Source organism: Hipposideros armiger, unplaced genomic scaffold (genome assembly GCF_001890085.2).
Source record: "Hipposideros armiger isolate ML-2016 unplaced genomic scaffold, ASM189008v1 scaffold_518, whole genome shotgun sequence".
Taxonomy (NCBI): domain Eukaryota; kingdom Metazoa; phylum Chordata; class Mammalia; order Chiroptera; family Hipposideridae; genus Hipposideros; species Hipposideros armiger.
In genome coordinates, this window is record NW_017731868.1 from 498,892 (window position 1) to 505,089 (window position 6,198).

At 40.1% G+C, this 6,198-nt stretch overlaps 1 pseudogene; it reads right to left on the bottom strand.

The window, feature by feature from the left end:
• Positions 1-1,697: 1,697 nt before the first annotated feature.
• LOC109396374 (60S ribosomal protein L23-like) lies at positions 1,698-4,866 on the bottom strand (annotated as a pseudogene).
• Positions 4,867-6,198: the final 1,332 nt, after the last annotated feature.

Here is a 6,198-nt window from a genome sequence, read left to right on the forward strand (position 1 = left end):
TGGAGGGATTAGAGAATGGGGAGTTATTGTTAATGGGTACAGAGTTCAGGAAGATAAAGGAGTTCTAGAGATGGATGGTCATGATGTTTGCGCAGTGCAAATATGCATAATGACAATGAACTATGCATCTAAAAATGATTAATATGGTAATTTTTTACATTTTTATTTTTATTATTTAAAAATAATTTTTAAAATTTAACTTCAGTTGACATACAATATTATATTAGTTTCAGGTGTACAACATAGTGATTAGACATTTATATAACTTATGAAATTATCTCCTGGTAAGTCTAGTACCCATTTCACACCATATATAGTTATTATAATGTTATTGATTATATTCCCTCTGCTATACTGTACATCCCCATGACTGTTCTGTAACTATCAATTTGTACTTCTTAATCCCTTTCCATTTTTTACCCCTCCCCTCAAATCCCCCCTCCCCTCTGGCAACCATCAAAATGTTCTCGTATCTATGAGTTTGTATGTTTTGTTTTGTTTCTTTATTTTGTCTTTTTTAGATTCTACATAAAAGTGAAATCATATCGTATTTGTCTTTCTCTGTCTGACACATTTCACTTAGCATAATACCCTCTAGGTCCATCCATGGAGTTACAGATGGCAAGATTTCATTCTATTTTTATGGTTGAGTAATATTTCATTGCATATTTTTATCCATTCATCTCTTGATGGACACTAAGGTTGCTTCCATATCTTGGCTATTGTAAATAATTCTGCTATGAACATAAGGATGCATATGTCTTTTAGAATAAGTGTTTTGGGTGTCTTTGGATAAATACCCAGAAGTGGAATTACTGGGTACTTCTTTGTCTTGTTATAGCCTTGTTTTTAAAATCTATTTTGTCTGGTATAAATACTGTTACCACATATTTTTTTAAATTTACATTTTCATAAAATATCTTTTTCTATCCCATTATGTTCAGTCTGTGTGTGTTGTTCATTCTGAATGGAGTCTCTTATAGGCCACATGTCTAAGGGTCTTGTATTCTTATCCATTCAGCCACCCTATGTCTTTTTTTTTTAAAGAATTTTATTGGGGAATTGGGGGAGGGGAATAGATAAGTTGCTGTCCTTTTCTTCTTCAGTCTAGTTGTGGAGGGCGTTGCTTCACTGGCCCATGTTGGTACTATCATTGCGCTCTCCCGGGTGAGGCACTTGCTCACCGGCTATTGGACGGCTGCTCATTGTGGATCATGGCAGCTCACGAAGGCTCATGCTTCTGCCAGCCAGCCTCACTGCAGTGTATGCCGATGCTGGTGACTCATGGCAGCCCAGCTCCAGGTCGAGCTATTGTTCACCATCCTAGCTGTAGATGGCACAGCGTCACTGGCCCTCATGTGGGATCCAAACCGAGGCCCTGCTGCTCAGAGCTGGCGTCCCAAGCCAACTTCTAACCAGTTCGCCACTCGGCTGGACCGACCTTATGACTTTTGATTATAGCATTTAATCGATTTACATTTAAAGTAATTGTTAATAGATATGTAGTCATTGCCATTTTAGTATTCATGTTTTAAAATATTTTTTCCTTTCATCTTCTTAAAGAAGTCCCTTCAACATTTACTGTAGTACTGGTTTGGTGGTGATGAACTCTTTTAGCTTTTTCTTTCTTTTTCTTTTTTTTGGCAGGGGGATAAAATAATTTTAATGTTTTCTCTTTTTTTTAATACATGGAAAAATCATGCAATGCTGCCAATATTGGATGCAATCCTTGGTCACAAATCTGTGCACTTGTTTGCAGCTGGTCCTGTGATGGCTGAATCTTTCATCTCACCTTTTTTGTTTACTATGACCCCCACATTATCTTCAAAATAAAGAAACGTGCCATCTTTTCTCCGGTATGACTTCCATTGTCAAATTACCACCTCTGGATGTACCTTCTTTCTGAGGTCTAGTTTGCCTTTCTTGACTGTGACTATCACCCACACCAGCAGCAGGAAATCTGTCCAGTCATCCTTTGATCCCCTTCACAGAGATGATATACAGATTTTTGTCCCCTGTGTTGTCAGCACAGTTGATCATAGCTCTTACCAGAAGTCCCAGGGAAATTTGGAATTTCACACCAGAGGACCCCTGCGTCTTCACTTCAACATCTTGAACACTGGAAAGGGACAAAAAAAATCTCTTACCTTTTTCTTCTCTAGGAAGCTCTTTATTTGTCCTTAGATTCTAAATGATAGCTTTGCTGGGTAGAGTTATCTTGGTTGTAGGTCCTTGCTTTTCATCACTTTGAATATTTCATGTCAATCCTTTCTGGCCTGCAAAGTTTCTGTTGAGAAATAAGATGACAGTCTTATGGGAGCACACTTTTGGGTAACTAACTGCTTTTCTCTTGCAGCTTTTAAGATTCCCTCTTTGCGTTTAACCTTTGCCATTTTAATTATGACTTGTCTGAGATCTGAGTGTTTCAGTGGTAGAGCCTAGACTTCAACTCGAATCTTCTCTGTGCTTTCCCAGTGCTTTCCCATTGTGCCACAATGCCTCATATCATCACAAAGTAACATGGCTTGGTGAAGGCTGTGCTCAGAGGAGAGCAGACACCACGGTGTGTTTCCAAGAGGAAGCCGGATCTGACTAGCGTCCTTAGGGCCCATTGGAGGACAGTAGGTTGAATCCCTTATACTCTGTGCACTGTAACCTTGTTCTAGGGAGTTGAAGAGTACTCCATGACAGTGTCTATCTGTAATTGGGCACGCCACTCAGGAAATCACGGTGTTGCACACCAGAAACACAAACATGAGTCAAGTCTTTATCCCGCTTTTGAGGAGCTCACTCTTTAGTTGGGTAAGCAACTCATAAAATAACTGTTAACCATTCAGTATGAACAGTGTTCTGACAGGAGCACAGAAAAAAGAGGGGCATCTAGATTAGATACAGGTTAAGGGAAGGCATCCTGTAGTCTAGGAGGTGACACCTGAGCTGAGTCTTCAGGTACTGGTAGGAATTAGCAAGTTGAAGTGGAAGGAGTTTCCAGGTAGTGGAATTGGTATGCACAAAGACCTGAAGGTGAGTAATAGCAAAGCAATTCAGAAATACTGAAGCATAAGGTGTCCCGGGGTGGGGGGAGCAGCAGGGAATGAACCTGGAGAGGTAGTCAGGAATCAGATTTGAAGAGGCTCCTAAGAGCCTGGCTACAGAGTTCCGATTTATCTCATGGGACAGTGTGGTTCCCAAACTGGCTACACACCAGAAACACAGGGTGTGTTCCAGCCCCAACCTCTAAAAGTTCAATTTCAGTAACTCTGCGGTGGGGCCTCAGAATCTTGAGTGCTATGAGGGTTAGCACATGACTTTAGGTTACAGCCAGATCTGAGAACTGTAACACGAAGGCTGTGAAGGAGTGATGGAATGATTTTAGGGGAAGCGGGAGACTCTGGATCAGATGGGAATTAAAAAAGAACAACAACCTTTCTGGCCAGCCGGTGTGGAAATGGATCAGGTACATGCACATACTGGATGCTCCCATGCCTGTAGTTGCCCTGCTGTTCAATACTTAGTGTATTGTATTTGCTTGTTTTGTCTCTCTGAGTAAGCAGTAAGCACCACAAGGGTGGGCCAGGGTTATTTGATACTGGTATATTTCCAACAAAAAGCACAGTGTCTGACTTAAAACAGGCACCCAGTAAATAGTTTTTCAAAGAATGGAGACATAAATATACTTTCAAGGGAAATAGATGATGGAGTCAAGGAGAATATTTAGGAAACTATAAAAAATACCAGGAAAAGTATTAAGGAAGGAATGATGTCAGCAAGCTGGCAGACTAGGAGGTCCCAATGCTCCATCCTCCCACAAAACAACAAAAACAATGAGTAAACAACTGCATTCTGACAAAAATAGCACTGGAAGAGCTCTGGAATACAATAACAGAGTTGTAGAAACCTTGTGGAGTACAGAAACTGAGAAAAGCTGCATAGAGAAGCCTAGGAAGCACTTGGCCTATGTCACACCATCCCTCATTCCAGCACAACTCGGTGCCAAGAGGGGTCCCCTTAGTGTGAATATCCCCAGCAGGGAAAAAAGAAAGCATGAGAACCCCACCAGGTCTCTTCACCATTGCTGACAACTGTGTCTTTCATCACCATGGACCCATGCAGTCTTTGTCAATGTTGAACCCAACTGCACAGCTGCCCATAGTCCATGCCACTGTACTCCCCCACAGATTAAGGGAGTCACCACTGCACCTTATTTTCCAGAAGTAGTCACCAAGGACCCACCCTATTAGAGACACCCCCAGGCTAATGTCTCTACAGCATCCTGCTGCTTTCCAGAACTAGAGCTGACATTACCCTCATGCAACCCCATACATGCCCCAAATCCCAGGTCCATGGCCATTCCGCAGGTTCCCATGCCTCTACACTGGCACCACCATCATGGGGAGTGCATCTGTGCCTCCATCCTAAGCATTGTGTTAATTTTTCATGCCCTCAAGCTCTGGATATCAACTTTATATAAACTCCACATGTGCCTGGACCTCAGAAAATAACCACTACTACTATCATGAGAATGCACACATTCTGGATCCTATTGTTGTTGCTGCCACTTATGCACTCATAAACCAAACCTAATGCCAAGAGGGATCCCCTATGACATGACTTCCTCCTGTGGAGGAAAAGAAGAACACAAGACCCACAGGGATCTTTGTTATTGAGGACATTTCACAGTCCTTAGTGCCACCAGGGACACCTGTAGTTTTGGCTGCAGAGGATCCCCATAATCTTTATTGATGCTGACCTCAGCTGATACAGCTCCAACAGAGACAATTGCTGCTGCTCCATCTTTATACCCAGAACCACCACTATTCCCATAGGAGCCAGAATTTTCACACTCAATCCAGCCAGTGCCTTCATACCCACCAGCAGGTCTTTCCCTATCAAAGCCAGTTTGTAAAATCCTAAAAAGGTGACTGCTCCATCAAATGTGCAGACATCAGTGCAAGGTTACAAGAGTAAAAAAGTCAAGGAAACATGATACCCAAAGAAATACAAGAAGTTTCCAGGAACTGACTCCAAAGAAATAGAGATCTACGAGTTGACTGACAAATAATTCAAAATAATTATTTCAAGGAAGCTCAGCAAGATACAAGAGAACACAGATAGACTACAAGAGAACACAAAGAGGGAACTCAATGAAATCAGGAAAACTGATTTGGTGAAAACTCTCCAAATCTTGGGAGAAAATGGATATTCAGATTCATGACATTCAAAGATCCCCAAACATAATCAACCAAGAGCACACTAAAACAAGACACATTATAATCAAATTATCAAAAGCCAAGGACAAAGAGAATTTTTAAATCAGCAGGAGAGAAGCAACTCATCACATATAAGCGCCCCCGCCTCCCACCCCCAACCCTGTACCATCATGAGACTGTCAGTGGATTTCTTAGCAGAAACTTTGCAGACCAAGAGAGAGTGGGATGATATATTCAAAGTACTGAAAAAAAAATGCCAACCAAGAAAACTATACCAGACAAGACATATAAAACAGGAAATTCATCATCACTGGACTTGCTTCACAAGAAATGCTTAAGGGAGTTCAAGTTGAAATAAAAATGTGCTAAATAACAAAGTGAAAGCGTAAGCCTCACTTGCTAAAGTAACTATATAGACATATAGGAATTAATGTAATACTGTAATGGTGATGAATAAATTACTTTGAACCACAACATAAAAATTTGTTAATAAAATTTGTTGATAGGTGCACAGTATAAAAAGAAGCAAGCTCTGACTACAAAAACACAAAGTGTGTGGGGAGGGAGTAAAAGTACATGTATGTTTTTGTATGTGATTGGAGTTAATTTGTTACCAATTTTAAATAGAAGGTTATAACTGCAAGATATTTTATGTGATTCTTAAGCTCACCAGAAAGAAAAATATTATATATATATACATATATATATGTATATGCTGTATATATTATAAAGAGACAAAAATAAAGCAAATCCCTACAAAAAAACATCAAATTGAAAAGGAAGACGGCAAGAGAGGAAGAAAGGGACAAAATTGCAAGACAGAAAAAAATTAAATGGCAATAGTAAGTCCTCACTTATCAGTAATTACCTTAAATGTAAATGGATTAAATTTACCAATCAAGAGGTATAAAGTGGTTAAACAGATTTAAAAATCCAGCAATATGCTGTTTATAAGAGACTCACTTAAGATTTAAAGACACACATAGGC